The sequence below is a fragment of the Anabrus simplex genome, chromosome 13, assembly GCF_040414725.1.
Source record: "Anabrus simplex isolate iqAnaSimp1 chromosome 13, ASM4041472v1, whole genome shotgun sequence".
In the NCBI taxonomy this organism is placed as follows: Eukaryota; Metazoa; Arthropoda; class Insecta; order Orthoptera; family Tettigoniidae; genus Anabrus; species Anabrus simplex.
In genome coordinates this window covers 4,322,781-4,345,680 of record NC_090277.1, presented here as the reverse complement: position 1 = coordinate 4,345,680, position 22,900 = coordinate 4,322,781, and positions in this window count along the sequence as shown.

Below are 22,900 nucleotides of genomic sequence, written 5' to 3'. Positions count from 1 at the left end.
AGCAGAAGTACGGAGCGTATTTACCAATGAAGGAGGGAAAGGTGAAGGACGTAAAACACTTGCTCCAGTATGTGCCAGTAAGTGACAGATTGTTTTATAGCGGTGTGTTTCAAACTACTGACTCCAGTCTTGATAGTTCTGATGAAATGGGTGATGTGGATGAGTACGAGTGACATTTCAAGTCCAAGAATTAACAGGAAAATATTATAAAAACAAAAAAATCACTAACTCCATTAGTGTATTTTGCATTTTATAAACTATATTTCACTACTAATAAGAGCTTTTAGTTATTTTAAATAATAGTTGATATGTATCTTTCCATATAACAGAAGATTGGATTACAGAAGTGAAAAATATAGATTTTGTGTAGGTTTGAATCTTTATATTTCATATCCTGAAAAGTTGAAAAAACGGACTTAGGGATTTTTATTGGACCCTCCAAATACGATAATTAAAATAATTATTTGCTTATAATTATTATTTAAATTATTACTACTTTAACCACGGAGTTCTATCCAACCGGAAGAATCTCCGGCAGTCCAGATAGAATTATCACAACGACACTTCACACAGGTAGCAAACAGAATTTTAAAAATAAATAGCTCAAATATGAGCTCAAAATTTCATAATAGCAAAAATAAAATAAAATCGTCACACAAGATAGATAATCTCCGAGATAAGCAGAAAACATCATCATCGCCTTTTTTAATCAACAATCACAATAATCACCCGTCGTCATAGCAACGCACGAACGCCATGTACCGAAGCATAACCAAAGGTTGCCACGGAAACAGTAACCCGAACAACGAAGGAGAAAAGCGTAACTTTACACGAAAAGAACCAAGAATGAGCCAAGAAAACTACAATAAAGACAGAAACATTAAGTAAAAATTACCGTCCTTTTGGTTAGAACTGAAATGGTTCAGAACTTTACCTAGTGGGGTGACTTGGTAGCAAACATAATTAAAAATTGTTCGCTATCTCTCCATGTTTTCTTTTATAATTTAGATCATAATTCAGCTTCACCGCAGATCAATATCACAATACTTTCAGTACAGAATCAATACCATGAACACTTCTATTATAACGAACCCGAATGATATTTAGAATACAATTTTTAAAAGAAAGTTAAGCCGAGAGGAGGAGACTGAAAGCAATTTATAGTCCCACACGCCACACAATCCAGTAAACTTTCAAAGTAGATGCATACCCAAGAAGTTCCATTCCACCAAGAGTCGGAAGGAAATCCAGAACTTGAGATGACGCTATAGCGCCATTTTAATACTCACATAGAAGATGAAATCTTAAAGAAAATTTAGAAAACATACAGCCTGGTGACCCTCCCGTGAAGATGGAATTTACATTAAAAACATATTGTGGGCGAGAGAAGGAGCCCTCTCAAAATTTTCTTCAGCAGTAGTGCATAATGCACGCGGAAATCCTCTCGCACATGAGACACACGGAACACAGGTCCATCTCCTACAACTCACAACACTATAATGGCCGCTCTCACACTTAGCAAGGATAAACGAGGAAAAGCTTTTCCAGCAGAGAGCTCTAATTGGTTAAGGGGCGGAGCATCGCAGTACGAACACTCCGTGTAGAGGTCAGCACCTATAAGGAGCTTTTCTTGTCGTAGGTTCAAAGAAGATAATGAGTGTGATGCTCAGAGAACATGTGTATAAAATTAAACAGAAGTGGGAAAGAAAAGGAATGAAGATAGTTCGACACAAATTTCAGCTGCGATTAGGCCACAACCAAAACGTTTGGTGGAGATATGACACCTCGGTGTCAGTCTCCCTCCCCGAAGCTCAGCATATCCACGGCACAGTGGTCTGAAGTAAACTAAATTTCTCATCATTGTCCAAATCAAAGCGACCACAAGTACCAAGTCAAACCTCCAAAATATCCCGCATGTAAGGCAGTTTGATATAATGTGGTACTTTAAAATCTAGAACCATTTTAGATCATGTCCAACAACATTACTTATAGTAAACACAGAGTTCGCCAATTATCAACACATTTTCAGCTTCCACTTAACATCAATCCATGGATTACACACCACAGTACTTTATAGCAAATGGAGCCTCACCAAACACTCTAGTTTCGAAGAAGTTCGTAGTACACAGTCTAATTCAAATCACATCTTTAAACATAGTTGATTCCCAATTTAGTTTTGTATTTTTTTGCAGTGGGATACCCGGTGATGATTACTCGCCGAAGATAATTTCTACCTTAGAGTTCAAGAAAGATTATACACAACGCATCCACAGTTCTTCTTTCCTCCAATTCATTTTACCTAGCAATTTCTCTCGGCTGTACATTCAACATTAAACTTTGAAATTGGCATTTCTTTTGAATTACTAGTATTCTGGTTTCTAGTTTTAAGAAATGCAGCATCTTACATCCTTTCGATAATCAAACTATAACTCCCGACAATACAAGAACACAAGATGCAAAACGGGGTAAGAAAAAAAAGGGAAAGGAACCCCAAGATTGGTGAAAGCATATTTACAATAACCAAAGTCAAATCATCAATCTCATAATTCAAACATAATTTAGAGATATTGTCCATAGACTCAGGTCTAGAGCATACTACCAACCTAAATGACACTAGGAAAAATTAGGCTAACTAGTCCAGCCCCGATTAAATCGATTTCCCAGCACCAAATAACAGCACACAATTCACTAGATTAGAATACATAATAGTTCAGCACACAAAAAAGGTAAGGTTAACCCACCATACACCAAAGGTAGAACACAAATATCAAGTTCACATTACATATCTCAATATAATTAATAACCTGTTCACCATTTTTAAAACGATAGAGATGAATGGGAAGTATGGACGTAACGTCCGGCAAGGTTTCCCACAAATACAAGAAGTCTCAAGGAAAATAACTAATTAATATGCCCTAAGAAAGAACTATTAACCCACCACAAAGTAAATACAATAAGCCGAAACAGACCAAGATACGATTCCCCAATCAAAGCGTTTTACATAAACAGGAACAAGATGGCCAAGGTAAGTATGAACAAATTTAGAAGCTGACAGACTGAGATCCACAAACCAGTGAGCCAATCATTCCTTTTATTTAAAAAAACTACCACAATTCAACCAAAATTATTTATTAAAACATTAAGGAAGGCAGATTCGAAATCATTAATAATTGACCTCACATAAACCCGCAAAGAGAAACGTTTCATTTATAGACACTCCAAACAGATCATTTACAGGCCGGAACACAAGCATTAAGAAGTAATAAATGAGTTAATGGTAACGGTTTTTCCAAGCTAAGGATACCCTAGGCAAAATGAATTGGAGACCTCTAGTACTATCAGGTGTAAGGAACGCGACAGTTTGTCGTCGACAATCATTCCACGGAAATACGCAGAGCAAGCGAAATCTCAAGGATGAAGGTAGTACCATTAACACGAAGGGAAGTACCAAATAGGAATAGATAGATAAAACTTCAGGAGGATCCTTAATTCCGGAGTCATATTACCAACCGACATTGCAAGGAAAAAACTAAAACATACCTTCCACAATAGTACACCCAATTAAGTCAAGATAGGTAATGAAATACATCAATTAGATGACTACTGGGAACGTGATGGACCAATAGCACAACATCATATACTACCGATTGCCCATAAGGACCTCGCCACAACGCGGTTTAAAAATAAGTGACATCCGCAGATACACACTGTCGCACACTAGGTAAGCAGGACCACTTCCCATCAAATAGGAGAGCGGGAAAATGAAATATACATAGTAGGTAATGATGTTGGTGGCTAGAACTCGCTCGATAACATGTAGAAGAATGAGGTAACTCCACTACGAGATCACAAAATCAATTAGCAGGATGACTCCAGTAGCGATAGCTCATTGGTAGACAATCACATGATCCAACCAAAACGCAGAACGATAAGGGGATAAATCAACAATATCCTCGAATTTTAGAAAATTCCACTGAGGAAGAACACCATAGGAGGTAGGTTAAACTTAATTGAGCTTTACAATATCATTAATGGAAACAAAGATATCAGAGCAACAGGTTATGCGGCAAAACACAAATTACACTCACCAAGATCATACAACACTACACGAGTTGCAGATACATAGTACATTATTAATTCCATTTTCACTAAGACACAATGGTTCAACAAAGGTGCCTAACCACCCACCAGAGTGCTATAACACAACCGAATTGACTCATAGAAACCCCACCGAAGAAACTGTAACACACCAAGAGCTCTAAACAATAAAGACACTCCATAACAACATGCCACTCATCTTATTTCAGGTTATAAATCCACGCTCGTACTTCACCACTTAACATAATACCAACAAATGGAAGATGATCACTGGCAACACACGCACATACGATCTACAACTCGCACAGTACGATATGATACACAAGTAGATTACTAATTTCAAGTAAATATTTTACCTGCAGAGTGATTACAGGAGAATGTGAAACTAAATGCTACAAGACCGACGAGTATAATAATGGATAACCTTTATTCAACCAAAGGCAGAAGAGTCGTTTTTAACAAATAAAAATTTCAAAATGAGATGGATTACTAGTTTCGCCATCAGAAATTCCACAAGTCATGCAAGGTTTTAGACAGACATTACTTAGGAAAGACGTACCACCGTCAGTTGCCAGAATAATTACGAAGAGGGCTACACGACTACTAGAAACGAAGGGGCCCATTAACCAATAGTTAGAGGAGGGAAAACCGTAAAGACCCAGGGTCCATGCATGAAGCAAGCAGGCTACCAACTCCAACAGACCCCCCAATAACTAACAACTGAACAAAAGGTTTAGCGTTGAGCATAGAACTGCAGCGACTGATCAGCAACAAGTAGTAGTGATAAATTTCAAAGCGTTAAACCAAACGTGAAAGGTGCATGGAAATAGCGTAAATTATCGAAGACCGATAATAGGCCCAAAGCAATATACAGGAGTACATGTAAAACACAACATCTAAACAAATTTTCGCTGCAAGGGGTGAATTAAGAAAAAGAGCAAGAATAATTTTCAAGAGACAAATAAGGATTAAGTTTACAAAACCAGCAACAGGCCAAAGATATGAACTGATAATAATCAATGTTGAAATCAACCACCCTATTAGGTGATACTTGGTAACCATTTTTTAAATAATTTTAGAAACCATCACCCAGGTGAAGAAATTAAAATCAGACAAGCAATAGTCCAGGTGATTACAAGAAAATAGACACCCCGTACAAGAGGTAAAATACATATCTACTACACATAATCATAACATATTTGAAATATCATAGCATCAGCAGGTAAATGACGGATGGCAGACTAGCAATGCGCAATACATAGTCCAACTCACAACCAAGCCAGACCTGGCATGAGAAATAAATGTCAAAACTCATTAAAGGAAAACCTAAGGTGTACAGGTCAGATATATTATTCGGTAGTAACAAACAGCTAAGTAACAGCCGCACACACCACAGAACCACTATGCTCACTCCGAAAACCATAACAGTTCAAGGAACCGATAGAAACACATGAAACCGAGAGAAACATTTACCAAACTAAATACCCCCATGTACAATTACATTAAACAATAAGGGAATAAAACTCAATTAGCTCACTGAAATGCAGTTCACAGTCACATGTCGATATCAGCACCCAACTGCTTTACCATGCAGTATCATTAAGGAAGAGAAGTGGGGGGATTGTACTGCACATTAACCAGGCTTAATCTGGGACAGATGAACTCGCCTAATTCTTTTAACAACCGGATCACTCACTAACATTGATACCGGGAACAGAAATTGCAATACGGTGCAAGGGCCTTCATACCTAGGCGCTAGCTTGGCAGAAAATTTTTAACAGCTTTACAGATGGGGTAACATTTAATGAAGACTGTACCTCCAACTTTCAACCTTGTTTGTGTCTTACCAACATTATACCTTTTCTTGGCTTTCTCGTAAGAGATGGACAGATTTTTCTTTGCTTCATTCCAGACCTTTCGAACATCATAAGTTTTAGACAGATCGGGCAAAAGATCATCAATACCAAGCACACGTGACATTGGGGAATATGGAGTACAAGAAAACATAAGAGACATGTGCGTCTTACTATGAGATTCATGGATAGCAGAGTTGAATCCATGAGCTAACCAATGTAGACTGGAGTCCCATTCAGACTGATTATTGTGATGATAGGCTATCAACGCAGACTTCAAATTTCTATTCACTCTCTCGGCATAAAATGGACTTGGATAATATGGGGTGGTTGTAACATGCGAGATGCACAACTCAAATAGATATTTCATAAACTGATGACTAGTGAACACACTGTCATTATCAGAAACTAGAAATTTGGGAGGTCCAAAAGATGCAAAGATGGAATTTAGACAATTAATAGTAGTCCGAGAAGTGGTAGACCTAGTGGGAATAATCCAGGTAAACCGCGAGAACGCATCAACACACACAAAAATGTGGTTGATCCCCAGAGAAGATCGAACCATTTGTCGCACGTAGTCGATGAATATTCGCTCCATCGGGCGAGAGGCTTGTGAAGATGATAACAAATCAACACGGTTGTTCAGACTAGGTTTACTGATGGCACAAATTTTGCAAGATTTAATCATATTTTGGATATCATTGTCCATCCTTTTCCGAAAGAAAAACTGCCTAATTTTCTGCCCAGTTTTAAACGTCCCCAAACGACCCCCCAATTGGACAGTAGTGATAATACTTGAAGATAATTGGTACTAGTACCTTAGGAACAACAATTTTGAAACAATGGTCTCCGCGACCTTTACAACACAGGACACCCTTGACTAGGATGTAAGGCTTTACTAGAATCCCATTATTAATTTTGTTGATGATCTCATTTAATTCAAGGTCAGATTTCTGATCTTCGAAATCATGGTAAAGTAAAGGTAGATCAGAAAGGATGGCACTAACTCCAACAACATGATCTTCATCAAAATTTTCAACATTAGATTTTACATTAGAACAAGGTTCCCCATCACACATTCTGCTTAGACTATCGGCGATGACATTCTCCGTACCTCTGATATGTTTAACCAGAAAATTAAAGCCAGAAATCCAAATTGGCCATCGAATAATCCTTGCAGTTCTTTTGGGTCGGTTCAACACCCACGAGAGCGCCTGATTATCCGTCTCAAGGTCAAAATTCACATGCCCAACAAAGGGCCGAAACTCTTCGAGGGCGAACAGGACAGCAAGGCATTCCAACTCATAAACAGAGTATTTGCTCTCAAGGTCAGTTAGGATTCTGGATACATAGGCAACAGCTCTGCGTCCATTCTCGCACTCTTGCAATAGTACACCCGCAATAGCCTTTCCAGAAGCATTCGTCTGAACTATAAAACGTTTACTAAAATCAGGTATGGCCAAAACAGGGGCATTTGACAGAGCGAGCTTCAGTTTCTCAAAAGCTTCTTGTTGGGAAGGAACCCAGAAAAACATCACATCTTTCCGCCTCAAATAATTGAGAGGAGCAGCTACCTCAGCGAAATTTAGAATAAATTTCCGGAAAAAGTTGACCTTTCCCACAAAACAGGCAATTCCTTTGACATCCTTAGGGGGCCGAAACACACGAACGTCCTGTGCCCTAGACTGATCAATGGAAACTCCATTTGAAGACACAACATGCCCCAGAAAGGACATACTTGGTTGGGCGAAGGCTACCTTAGATAGCTGAACGGTAAGACCAGGTTTTTTCAGACGTTCAAGAACTTGCCGTACATGGATCACATGTTCCTCAAAGGTTTCCGAAAAGATCACCAGGTCGTCAAGGTAGTTAAAAACGAATTTAAATTTAGCATCTGAGAGAATAGAGTCAAGTAAACGAGTTAGAACGCCCGCACCAGAGCTGAGTAAAAGGCGGGCGAACAAATTCATACATTCAGTCATGAAAGTTGAAAGTGGTATGGATCGCTTAGATAGAGTAATTTGGTAGTAAGCCTGGTTAAGGTCCAGTACAGTGAAAATTTTCCCCGAAAACTACCCAAAACAAGTGTGTAAGTCAGGTAATGGGATAGACTGAAGGACCACCTTACGTTTCAAGGCACGATAATCCACAACAGCACGGAAGCCACCAGAGGACTTGGGTACCAGGAAAACTGGAGAGGCGTATGGTGAGGTAGAAGGTCGGATGACAACTTCTTCGAGCATTTTCTCGATAATCTTTTTCAGTTCAAGCATACGCGGAGGAGAGAGTCGATACGGAGGAGATCTGACAGGTTAGGTATCTGTTAGTTCAATATCATACTCAAGGACATCTGTCACACCTAACTTACAATTGAATACTTCCGGAAATTCACTACAGAGGGCACGGATTTCCTCAGCTTTTTCATTACTCAAATGATCAAGTTTTAAGTCCTCAATACTATTCATTTCATCTGGTACAGACCCAGGTACACAAGAGACATTAAAAGTAACCCCACGAGCATCAATCAAGTTAAATTTACAGGTAGGAGAAAATTTAACGAAGAATATTTTGTCCTGAAGGTCAAGAACTAATCCAGTCTTTGACAAAAACCCAGTTCCTATAATCATAATGCACGATAGGTTAGGTACGGTATTACAAGGCACGGGATTCTCCAGATAAAGTTTCCTATTCTCAATTTTACCTTCGCAACCCCAAGAACTACCATATTATTACCATTAGTAGTGACACATTTTACCCTAACAGGTTATAATGCAGGTAATTTACAAGCACTCTTCAGTTTAGAATACCATGCAGAATTGATCAATTTCACAACGCTTCCAGAATCTATTAATGCAATTAATGGTTCATTGCTTACTTCAACACTAGTGAAGGTACCTTGAGAAACAATATTACCACATATTTTGTTACAGTTTAGAGGGCAAAAACTTCATCCAAATTACCTATATTCCCAGAATTTTGAAATTTACAAGACCTGTTATTAGTTTTTAGTCATTTACTACACCTTCGAAATGAATTAGGACAGACATTTTTAGTATGCTGCTGGGAGCCACATAGATAACAACAAATATCAGGTTTACGACCTTTGGATGGAGATGAATTCTTACAGTGCTCAGCAGAACCACACACATAACATTTTTAAGTTCACACTACAGGGTACATTAGCATAACCAGAACAATTAGGATTGGTAGAGGGAGGAGGAAGGTGTACAGATCTGGACTGGTCTCCGTGCTTCACATTCTCTGCGAAAGAACACGCAGACTCTAATTCAATAAAATTAGTGGGGCACTTCATAAGGGAAAGATAGGATCTGTATGAAGGATCCGAGCCACCATTTCTTCTCCAGGGACCGAAATCCTGAATACTTTACAAAATAATTTCTAGTCTAGAATGTAGGCTAGTAAGTTTTCATGCAGGTACTGAGGTCTAAAGCAATTTTGTGGTATAAGGCTCTGAAGAGCTAAAGAAGGAATAAACTTTTCAAGAACTAACCCATGAAATTGATTAATACTAAGATTCTGAGAAATAGCTTCAGAAATCTCGTTTTTCAAAATTTCCTCACAATGAGAGAACAAGGCTCGAAACATGCCTAAATCATCGACAGAATATACATTAGCACACTCCGTAATTTCCACAAGGATTCTCAGAATTCTAAGGCACTCAAGGCACTCCTCGATGGAGTTAACAGTGACATTTTTCACACCATGAAAGAGCTCTTTCAAAGAATTATGAGATGACCCACTTAGTTAGGATAAAATAGTTTCTCTTACTGGGGTAGCTACACAACAAGCACCTTGATGAGATGGAGGAGACGAAATTTGGTTTACATTATCATTTACATTAGTATTGGGGGCAGTTGCCGTATCAGTAACTGACAGGTTCTCCATTTTCCTACTTGCAATAATCAAATCGAAACCAGCTGACATACTGGAAGCCAGAGTCAATTCTGCATTAGGTTTCAAGGCGAGGAGATCCTGGATGCGCCCAGAAATGTGGTACACCCTAGCCTTCAGACGATTGATTTGAGAGTTAGTAGGGGGCTTTTCAATAAAATCTTTCTTAATAATCTTAATTTCACTTAAAGACTCATTAATTACTTTCAAGGTCTCACCAATCATCGAATCGTCAAGGATAGATAAATTAATTGGCACCTGAAGATGAGCAGAAAGCAATGCGGCACACTCAGAAACAGTTCCCACAGGTTCCCCGAGTTCATACAGACACTCAGACTTGCGAAGATGATGAGGATGGATTACCGGTCGGGCTATCACGAAAGCCATACGAAACAAATCAATGCAAGGATGAGATAAGATAGTTCCTTCAATCAGTTAGTACCAGATACCAGACAGTAAATGAAAGATCAAGAGAGGATACAATCAACCTTCGGGTAGACACGAGCAAATGGTACACGAATCAAATAACCACACAGCTCTGTCTACCACTTTACTGTCCCGTTACGTAGACAAACACACAACCACCACGATGACGGCAGTAAAATAAATGAAAACAAACTAGCTGGTACACAAATGAGCTAGTTCAAAGGCAAAACAGGAAGCGTAATCAGACACCCTCAAACATCACCAAAACAAACCAGAAAGAGATTTACCTTGAACTGATGGACGAGTGTCTCATCAAAACCCGTGGAGAATAATAAAGGTAGTTGGTATCAAATTGCCAACTATTTAAAAGAAGAATAATATACCTTTTTGAAAAGGAAATAAATAGGATTTATTTAATAAATAAAATAAATTGAAATAGTAAGTGGGAAAGCATCAACGCCGGAAAATTAAAAAAGTAACAGTCAAAAATTAAGTTAACATAGGGCCTACCAAGGAAAAGTTTAACATGACAAATCGTGGTCGAGCAACGCTTAAAGAAAAGGAAAAATGAACTAGTCATAACTTAAGCTAGGCCTCAACATACCAGAGAAAAGGGGAAATAAAATAATAATATCTGTTTATTATCATTCTTTAAAATTACTTTCGTAACCACGGAGTTCTCACCAACAGGAAGGGTCACCGGCAGTCCAGATAGATTTACCACATTGACTCTTCACACAGGTAGTAATTAAAACATATTTTTAAAAATAAAATAGCTCCAATGCGAGCTCGAAAGTTCATAAAAGTAAGGGGAAATCTATATATATAAAATAAGAGTTTTGTCTGTACATTGCTCAGAATTTGAAAAGAATGGTATTTCTGTATCGGTCATGTCCACAATAACAAGAAAATGCATTTTTTATTTTTCCGTAATTTCTGTCTGCCTGTCTGTCTGTCTGTCTGTCTGTCTGTCTGTCTGTATGTATGTATGTACACGCATCACCAGAAAACGGCTGAAGAGAATTTAATGAAAATCGGAATGTAAAGTCGGGTGATGAACCGCTACAATCTAGGCTATAAATTATTTTAATCACGCTGAGTGAAATGGTAGTTTAGGGGAAGGCCTGAAATTTAATTCTCAAATATTTATGTTTTTTAGTGGTCGTGTCGTAATGAAAATTCCTAGACAAAGATGGGAAATAAGTCGCTACAATATAGGCTATACACGCTGAGAAAAATGGTAGTTTAGGGGAAGGCCTAAAATTTAATTTTCAAATAATTATTTTATTAGTGGTCGTATCTTCACGAAAATTGGTATGAAAAATTGGGGAATAGGTCGCTATAATTTAGGCTATCAATGATATTATTCGCACTGAGTGAAATGGTAGTTTAGGGGAAGGCCTGAAATGTAATCTATATATATATATAAAAATAAGAGTTTTGTCTGTACATTGCTCAGAATTTGAAAAGAATGGTACTTCTGTAGGTCATGTCCACAGTAATAAGAAAATGCATTTTTTACTTTTCCGTAATTTCTGTCTGTCTGTCTGTCTGTCTGTCTGTCTGTCTGTCTGTCTGTCTGTATGAATGTATGTATGTATGTATGTATGTATGTATGTATGTATGTATGTATGTATGTATGTATGTATGTATGTATGTATGTATGTATGTATGTATGTATGTATGTATGTATGTATGTATGTATGTATGTATGTATGTATGTACACGCATCACGAGAAAACGGCTGAAGAGAATTTAACGAAAATCGGAATGTAAAGTCGGGTGATGAACCGCAACAATTTAGGCTCTAAATTATTTTCATCACGCTGAGTGAAATGGTAGTTTACGGGGAAGGCCTGAAATGTAATTCTCAAATAAGTTATTTATGTTATTAGTGGTCGTATCGATAAATACTACATAACTAACATAATTTTAGTTATGTCGAAAGTTAGTAGTAGTTATGTAAGAAGTTATTAAATTTCCTATCACCTATGTCTTATACATTGTTACCGCCCCGCATATAATCAGAGATATTCGTGAATTTGGATTTTTTACTAAGTCCATATCAGCGCCGAGTCACGAGATAATGGGTAAACAGTATTTAGTGAAAATCGGTATGTGAAGTCTGAGAATAAGGAACTGCAGTCTACGATATAAATAATTTTGTAAGACACCCTAATATCACAGAGTCGAAAGAAAACTAATGTGAAGGCCTGCAATATAGAAAGCTCATAAACTTTATCAACAATAACATTACATTGACCATTGTTTGTTGTGACGTGCTTTTCGTCTTCTGTTTCCTCTCATCCCCGATAGATAGGATTACTGCAGCGTACCGAGTTTTTTTTATTTGCTTGACGTCCCACCGACACAGGTAGGTCTTATGGTGATGATGGGATAGGAAATGAATAGTGGTGTGAAGGAAGCGGCCTTGGCTTTAAGGTACAGCCTGGTGTGACTGGTTTGAAAATGGGAAACCACGGAATACCATCTTCAGGATTGCCGGCAGTGGGGTTCGAATCCACTATCTCCCGGATGCAAGCTCACAGCTGGGCGCCCCTAACCACACGGGCAACTTGCCTGGTCGTATCGACTGTAACAGCCTGCCTGTATATTGGCGGGAAGTAGCTGGGGAGTAAGATAACTTTCTTCTTTAGCATGCCATTCCTGTGGTTCATGCATTTTCTGATATATCTGGACGTAACACACTGGTTCATCATAGTATTCGAGCTATTCAATCCCTACTTTGAGGCACTGATTGGAATGAGTAGTGTGCATATTTAACGGAATAATGACAGAGGAGTGGTCACGGCAGTCTGCGACCTGGTTATTCCAGCTCTGGAACTTTAGACTCTTAGATCGGCACCGTAGTACTGTTCGTTGAAAGTGAGAAAGTGTGCGGTTTTTCATTTGATCGAGTATTTTATATGATAACATTGCTTTCAATAGCTACATTCCTACTGACGTTTCTGTGATGACCTACGTTGAATTCAGTTAGGAAAACCACCAAGAAGTCAGTCTTTCTGAGAATCGCGTAGCGAAGCACCGGTACATCAGCTAGTCATACAATAAAATAGAATCGACACGCAAGATAGCTAGTCACCGAGAAAGCAGAAAACATCATCCTCCTTCACTTTATTTATAATCAACAATCCCAACAATCACCCTCGTCATAGCAATGCACGAACGCCATGTACTAAAGCATAACCAAGGATTACCACGGAAACAGAAGCCGAACAAGGAAGGAGAAAAGAATAATTTTACACGAAAAGAACCAAGCATGAATCAAGAAAATTAAAAGAAAGACAGAGAAAAATGAAATAAAACATCCGTCCTCTTGGTTAGAACTCAAATGGTTCAAAACTCAACCTATTTGGGGTGATTTGATGCAGATGAAAATTTAAATATTACGAGATCTTCAAACATTTTCTACATGATTAATTTGATCATTCAGCTTCAGCCCAGATCTATATGTGAAATAAATTTTTAACAAAACGAAATGTTATATTGCCTGTTAGTAATTCAGTTTTTCTTCTGAAAAGCCGGGATCATTACGACAGAAAGCAACTTAGAGTCCCGCACGCCACATAATCCAGTAAATTTTCAAAGTAGATCCATACCAAAAGATCCACTTCACGAAGGGACGGAAGGAAATCCAGAACTTGAGATGACGCCATAGCGCCATTTTAATACTCACATAGTTTATGATAAAACCAGAAGGAAAATTTAAAAAACATACAGCCTGGTGACGCAACCACGACGACGGAAAATACACAAAAACATATTGAGGGCGAGAGAAGGAGTCCTCTCACAATTTTCTGCAGCCGTAGTCCATGATGCACGCCGAAATCCTCTCGCAGATGAGACACACGGAACACAGCTCCATCTCCAACTACTCACAACACTATAATGGCCGCCCTCACACTTAGTAAGGATGAACGAGGAAAATCTTTTCCAGCAGAGAGCTCTAATTGGTTAGGGGGCGGAGCATCGCAGTACGAACACTCCGTGTAGAGGTCAGGACATACGTTTACTTCCCGTAGGTTCTATGAAGATAATGAGTGTGATGCTCAGAGTACATGTGTATTAAATTAAACAGAAGTGGGAAAGAAAAGGAATTAAGATAATTTGACACAAATTTCAGCGACGATTAGGCCACAACCAAAACGTTTGGTGAAGGGGAAGACGAATAAATATGACACCTCGGTGTCATAAACAACAGACGATCGCTAACCTCAATGCTGCCATCTTTACGGCATAAACCTCGACAACATACGATCACTCACTGTAGCACTGCCATCTTTACGGCACTAAACAATAAGAAAGAATTATTTAACTCATGCGGGTGCTGGGTGGGAAATTGTAGTTGGTGGTTTAGCAACCTTTTTAGTTTAGACAGCCACTGCCCTGTCTGTCATTGGCTCGTGACGGTTCATGTGCGTATTGTGGTTTACATCCGCTCACCATCAACCTGATAACCTCACCTAGCCAACTCATTGTCTCGTGTAATTTTTAAATGTTTTTCAGTATGTAACCTCGAGCAAAAAGTTAAGTGGTTCTGAGTACAAAAAGCAAAGTGACGAACTTGAACTACTGAAGAATGTGCCAAAAATGGAAAAGTTCTTTACCTTGACTCGTTCAACTCCAACCTCGAAATCGGAATGGCAAGATGACTTCCAGCGATTAGAGCTCTGTCTAGCGGAGTGACCTGAGAGTTACTGATTCTGTCATAACAGCACGTGTGTTTGTTTGTGAAGTTTTTGGGGTTATTTATGCGTTTGCATTAAGTTGACATAAGTAAATAGTAGCGTGTGCCATTCCTTTATATCTCCTGTCAATATGAGAGGAAAGATATGTGCTGCGTTTGGCTGCTATAACTATGAAGTGCAGAAGAATTCGCGGTTTTTCTTCCGTTTCCCTCGTGACAAGAAAATGTAAGTTAATACTGTGTTTGCATATATATTTTTCCAGTTACAAAGATGTTTTTAGAGAAAGCCTGCTTCCTAAACTTTTGACCTGCGTGACCTATATTTTAACTTGCTTAAAATATAATAAGCTTATTTTATTTTATAGTGCAGCAGTTAAACTTCAATACCGATGTGTTGTTGTAGGTGTGATCTGTGGATTTTGATTTAATTCAGGAAAATGCATATGCATATGCGTGTGGCTGGTTGTGTTCCAAGTTTCCCCACTTGGAATGCCGTAATGCGTTGTCAAGCACTGAAGAAAATATGGGTGATTTAAGAAATATGATGAAGATGCAAATTTGCTTTACACTAATGTAATGGCAAATATTTTTATAGGGAAATTTTGAATGTTTTTGCGGCTAAATTGATAGATTTTCTTTCTGTTAGTAGGCTTCAAGTTAAAAGGAAAATTGTCCAGCACTTAAATGTAAATTCATTGAATCATGTGTGTAAGGAATGTGCCGATATTTTTGTTGACAAGTGTCCTAATGTGATGTACAATGCTTTTAAATGAAAAAAGGACAAAGCTATCCGTGAAAGTTAAGGCAGGTATGCTAAAGCTAAAATGTAATACATAAATGAAATATCAAGCCCTTTCACAGCAGTCCATATCACATGTTGATTATATGTCTAATTTCAGTCTTTAAATAATAACCTGTTAAATAATTCACTCATGTATCCAGAATTGCGTTAGCAACTTTGAAGTTAATATTTTAGCAACACTTTCTTTCTAGGCGTAATTTATTTGTCCATTTCCGTATATACATTTCCACTGATATTTGAATTAAGCGCGAATTTTCAGGACACGCCACTAGGAGTGCAACTTGCGAATTGTCTCCCATTTTAACAAGGCTAAATCTGGAAGTGTCGCGTATTGTCTCTACTGTATTTGATTTAACTTTACACAAGAAGACTTACAAGGCCTTGATATATAGACTGATCAGCTCTGTGTTAGTATTAAATTGAACGATGAGCCTGAAGTGGTCCGGCAGCCGTTTGGAACTATTTCACAATCACAACCTGAGGTAACCTTACCTAATTCATTTTCTATAGATGATCCTGCTACTTGGAATGTCAAGTTAAATTCAGTAGTTGAGAATGTTATTAAACGTTGTCCAAAACAAAACGTAACGGTGGATTTTTCGAAATCTCTGCGAACTTACAATGATGGTAAAATAACATTGTCTCAAAACATGTTTAAGAGTACTCTTCCTAATGCTGACGCTGTTTTAAGGGATTGGTTATTGTATTCACAGTCAACTGGGGAAGTATTCTGAATTCAATGCTGTTTTTTTTCAACCAGACAATGCAAAAACACATCTTTATACCGGTTTTAATGACTGGAGGTACAGCTACGAACTACTGAAACATCATGAACATTCTCATGACCACATGCGTAATGTTCTTACGTACATCACCAGACAAAAACAGTTAATGCAGGTTGAAGAGGTAAACTACTGGGGAAGTATAATCTCAAGAATGGTTTCTGTTGTACGATTTTTAGCAGTTAGGGTTTTACCTATCCAAGGAGACAATGAAGATTTTGCATCAGCTTCAAATGGTTTATATATTGGATGCCTCGTATTAATCAGTGAATATGACCATTTCCTTGCCAAGCACATCGGGAAATATGGTAACAATGGTCGCCGGCATACCACATACCTGTCTTCTCATGTATGTAATGAATTTATTGAAGTGATGGGGAATTGTGTGCTTAAAACTGTAGTTGATGAAGTAAAAGAAGCTGGATACTACTCTCTCATTGTAGATTCGACGCCTGATTGCTCTCACACTGACCAGTAGCCTATTGTTTTACGATATGTACCTCAAACAGAGCCAAAGCCTGTAGAACGACTCATTCGGCTTCTGCCTGGAATATCACTTACATCTGCTGGACTAGAAAAATCTGTAGTTGACTGTCTTGAGAGTTTCTAAATCAACATCGAGAACTGTAGGGGACAAAGTTATGATAAAGCTTCCAATATATCGGGAGCTTACTCAGGTCTTCAGGCCCGCATAAAGCAGTGAAGTCCCCTTACTGAATACTAACCGTGTGCAGCACATTCATTAAATCTTGTTGGTTCGGCTGCTGCAGAATGCTGCACTGCCACAGTAGTTTTCTTTGGCTTCATCTAGGAGTTGTATAATTACTTTTCTGTGTCAACGTACAGGTGGAATACAGTATTTTCAAAAGGAAAAAGCAAAAAGAAACTGTACGCCAGTGGTAAAATCTTTATGAGAAACCAGATGGCCTGCAAGAGCAGATGCTGTCAGAGCTTTGGTAAAAGGTTATGAAAAAATACGACAATCGTTGAGGCAGCTATCTGAAGACTCCAGTGTAAAACCTGCTTGTAGACTTGAAGCACAAAACCTTGAAAGTAAATATCAGAATTTCGGGACCACTTTTGTTACTTGTGAGGAAGAACATTTTGGAAAGAGTTGACAAGTGTTCTAAAAACTTGCCATATGAAAATATTAATCTCGAGGGAGGAGTAAAACAATTGAAACCCCTGGAAGGATTCATCAAAATGAAAAGGGATGAGTTCGACATATATGAGCAATCAGCTTTGAAAATAGATGGATGTGATGTTCCAAGCTACTCAAGAGTAAGAAAACGGATAATATATGCAGATGAATCACGTGGGATTGAAGGAGACCTATATGCAAGAATAAATTTCAAAAATATTGTGTTCCTTAAAATAATGGACAGGAAACAGAGCAAGAAGGAAAGAACCATGTGAAGTCGTAGCTTCCAGATTTCAAATGTTACCTCTACTACTGACTTACACATTCGAATCATCAGAAGTGAAGAACGCTGCTTTGAAACTTAGTTCGCTGTACCCTGAAGACATCAGTCAAGATTTTGTAAAAGAGTGTGTACACTTTCAACTCGAGGGATTCCAAAACTTGCCTAAAGTGTATTCTTACATTACGCAAAACAATTTTTCAAGTACTTTTCCCAACCTTGAAATTACGATTAGGACGTTTTCGATCTTACCAATAACCAACGGTACTGCAGAAAGGAATTTTTCAGTTTTAAGCAGAGTATAAAATGCTAAGAGGGCCACCCTTTTTAATGAAAAGTTAAGCTCATTAGTCCTTATGTGCACTGAAAAAGGTTGAACTTTGAAAAACAACTGTGATAAAATTGTTCAAGAGTTTGCTAGAAAAAAATCTTTTATATATAATTTAGTAACAGTATTATATACAAGTAACTTAGCATATAAACAAAACTCATTTATTAAATGTGATCGAAAAAAATTAAAATAAATTAATGATAATTTCTAAAATTTTTCACTTATACATAAACTAGCAAACTGAACCAACGGCTTTTTAAATAAAAATATAAACAGCCTGATTCTTATTTGGCTCTTACCTTTATTTGGCTGGATAAATCTAATTATGAGAATTAACTTTATTAGCATTATCTTCAATTTGTAAACAATTACTTTTTTAGAAAAACAGAAAAACGCGCTGTGGCGGAGGGGATGGGAGCGGCTAAATATTGTTTGCCCAGGGCGCTAACTACTTGAAATCGGGGCCTGTGTGTATGTTTATACTTGATCACATACATACGAAGCTCCTGTTAAGAATATATCATGCCTAGAATCGCATACTATACTCAATGCCGTAAGTGTTTCAGACTAGAATCACATACTCTACTTGATGTCGAACAAGTGTTGTGAACACAAAATAAGTAAATCGCATACAATTGTCTATGTTGTTACCTTCAACAAGTGTTCATAACACTGTTTACTACATTGCAAGAGATAATTTTGTAGAAAAACAAGACTAGAATCGAACACTGTTCAGAGGGATACTTTAATAAAAATTTCCTTCTCAACATACTTACTGAGCTGCTCGTCTTTTAGCAAGATGAGACAACATACGAATCTGCTGGACACCTTCTTTCTTGACATATTACTTTTCTTCTTCGAGTATTTAGGCATACGAACAAAACTTTATCTTGCAAAGACGAGTGAGCGGGAAGAGGAGAAGGTAATAGACACCAAAGGAATACCTAACATAAAATAAAAGAACATGCCAATTCTACATTATTTATTACATCTTGTATGTACAAGTTTTATCTTGATTCATTTGCTGTAGTAATTTCTGCTTAATGTTCGCGTACCTTTCCCCTTCTTAATTTATAATGCAATTCATGCATATACAAGTTTTATCTTACAATGTTCGTGTATATTTCCCCTTCTTGTATGTACAAATTTTAGTTGATGCTGTACCCCATGGAGCAATTGTAAGGGAATCACTATCCCATACACGTTTGTCGTCGAAAGGAAGCAATGAACATTTATTTTGTTCGATCGTATACACATGATGTTTACGCGATTGAATCCTGTTTTTGCACACAGAAAGCGGAATTTCTAGAGGTAAGTACATCGCGATAGTGTTGAAGATGTAAACGGCTAACGACGCTTGAACGTACGCCTTTTGATTTTTTAACAGACTGTGAATTTTGAGTATGGTTCATGTTTGTGGGTTACTGTAGTCACGTCCTAGTTCGTGAACCATGGGCAACGGCTGAGTGGCCTAGCAAGTGGTCCTGAGAGTTGGGATACCAGTTGCTATGGAATGGGAGTGGGCATCTCGGACATATTCTGAGTCATGGCCCTCCTTGTGTTCAGGCGGCTAGGACTATACAATTCACCGGTGGTCCATAACCCGTTAGAGGAGAGATCCTCACATGGAAAGTAGGGTAGCACCCTGCTACATGAATTTACCGAGCTCAGAACATTTTAAGCAAGCCTCGGACCTATGGGAGTAATGGAGTCCCACTCCCATTTGACAGGCGAGGAACTCCTTGGAAACAACTTGGCGAACGAAATGGAATTCGAAGTGGAGCTATCAATATTAATGGGGCTTATGGAAGAAAGAAAGTAGAACTGGCTGAGTCAGCAAAGAGGATGCATTTGGATGTGCTAGGAGTAAATGATATTCGGGTGAGGGGAGATAACGAGGAAGAGATGTGAGATTATAAAGTGTACTTGACGGGTGTTAGAAAGGGAAGAGCAGAGTCTGGGGTAGGGCTCTTTATCAGGAATACCATTGCACGCAACATAGTTTCTGTTAGGCATGTAAATGAGCGAATAATGTGGGTAGAATTGTCAGTTGGAGGAATTAGGACTAGAATTGTGTCCGCGTATTCACCATGTGAGGGTGCAGATGAGGATGAAGTTGCCAAGTTTTATGAAGCATTGAGCGACATCGTGGTCAGGGTCAACAGCAAGGGTAGAATAGTGCTAATGGGCGATTTCAATGCGAGAGTTGGGAATAGAACTGAAGGATACGAAAGGGTGATTGGTAAATGTGGGGAAGATATGGAAGCTAATGGGAATGTGAAGCGTTTGCTGGACTTCCGTGCTAGTATGGGCTTAGCTGTTACGAATACATTCCTCAAGCATAAGGCTATTCACCGCTACACATGGGAGGCTAGCGGTACCAGATCCATAATAGACTATATCTAAACAGACTTCGAATTCACGAAATCTGTTAGGAATGCACGAGTTTTCCGCGGATTTTTCGATGATACAGACCACTATCTGATCTGTAGTGAACTAAGTATCTCTAGGCCTGGGGTAGAGAAAGGGAAACGAATAAGGGTAGAAAATATCCAGGACGAGGAAATTAGACAGAAGTACATGGATATGATTAGTGAGAAGTTTCAAACAGTAGACAGTAAGCAGGTTCAGGATATAGAAAGTGAATGGGTGGCATACAGGGATGCTGTAGTAGAAACAGCAAGGGAATGCCTAGGAACAACTATGTGTAAAGATGGAAAAAGCGAACATCATGGGGGAATGATGAAGTGAGAGCAGCTCGTAAACGTAAAAAGAAGGCTTATCAGAAGTGGCTCCAAACAAGGGCCGAGGCAGACAGGGATTTGTACGTAGATGAAAGAAACAGAGCGAAACAAATAGTTGTTAAATCCAAAAAGGAGTCATGGGAAGATTTTGGTAACAACCTGGAAAGGCTAGGTCAAGCAGCAGGAAAACCTTTCTGGACAGTAATAAAGAATCTTAGGAAGGGAGGGAAAAAGGAAATGAACAGTGTTTTGAGTAATTCAGGTGAACTCATAATAGATCCCAGGGAATCACTAGAGAGGTGGAGGGAATATTTTGAACATCTTCTCAATGTTAAAGGAAATCAACCTAGTGGTGTTGCGAACAGCCAAGCACATGGGGAGGAGGAAAATGATGTTGGTGAAATTATGCTTGAGGAAGTGGAAAGGATGGTAAATAAACTCCATTGTCATAAGGCAGCAGGAATAGATGAAATTAGACCTGAAATTGTGAAGTACAGTGGGAAGGCAGGGATGAAATGGCTTCACAGAGTAGTAAAATTAGCGTGGAGTGTTGGTAAGGTACCTTCAGATTGGACAAAAGCAGTAATTGCTCCTATCTATAAGCAAGGGAACAGGGAGGATTGCAACAACTATCGAGGTGATGTGACCGTTCATCAATAATATATTATGGCGTTCTGCCGCTCAAATATGCGGTTTCACACGTTAATTAGCGCCCAAGTTAGCGCACGTCTAACCTCCCCGGGATACGAATCGCGCGCCGTTCGTTCCATGGGTCAAGCTTCCATTGTGTGTACTTACTACACCGAGAAATATTTTCGCTTCCGGACAGAAGCGCTCTCACTCAGGCGCGACAGAGAAAGAAACACTCTAACAGTAAGTAGGTCACAGAGGCCGTGCCCAACGTTGGGAAATATCACTTTTTCGCTTCTTTTCCCGCGGAAACACCGCTGCCAGAGACCTGTCTTCAATTGTTTTCAGAAGAGAAGTTAACATAACTCGCATACTACAAGGCAGATTTTCATGACTCAAGGTTCATTAAAAGCAGCGAATTTTATAGTAAATTTTGACACCAAGAAGTCCTTCACATGATTCTAATGGGATAATCTACGCAGTTTATGGGCATCCCACAGGTGTTCACCATCTGGAGAAAGCTGTCAGGGAGACCGAAACCACCGAACCGCCAAATCGCAAGCCCCACCCTCACTGGGATATCAAGGCACGCTTTCGAGATTAAAGCAAAACGCGTGAAGCGATCAAAATGATAAGCGATCAGTGGAAACTCGGGTAATTGAGCTTTAATTTGATGCATTGATCGATCCTGGGAACTACGTGCCACCGGAGCGATTTCTGCAGGTAGGAGGAATCTTACCCTCTCTCCCGAGTCTGACGCGTTTCATGATAAAAGGGGGTGCGAACTGAAGCAAGCATCTTGTTCTATTCTGCCAGTTGCATAGTGAGGTGGTACCTAATGTGAGTGACTCTTCAGTATTCTTTGCTTCAGTGCTACAAAGTGTGACCAGTCAATAATCGTTTGAATAGTGTTTATATAGCTGAAGTTCTATCAGTGATATGATTATGTAACAGTGGAGTGAAGTTTTATTGACACTAACATAGTGCGGTATTTAACCCTAACCATGACGGTCATATGATATGCAGAGTGCTTATATGTACGAATATATGAGTAAAGAGAACGTTAAATCAAACGCTAGTAGGCTGTGAAATCGTGTAAGTAAATTCACGAGTGTATTAATTGCCGAAGAGATAACATGCGAGATCCAGTAACCATATAATGATGAGTGATCAGTTGTAGAAGAAAGTGCGGC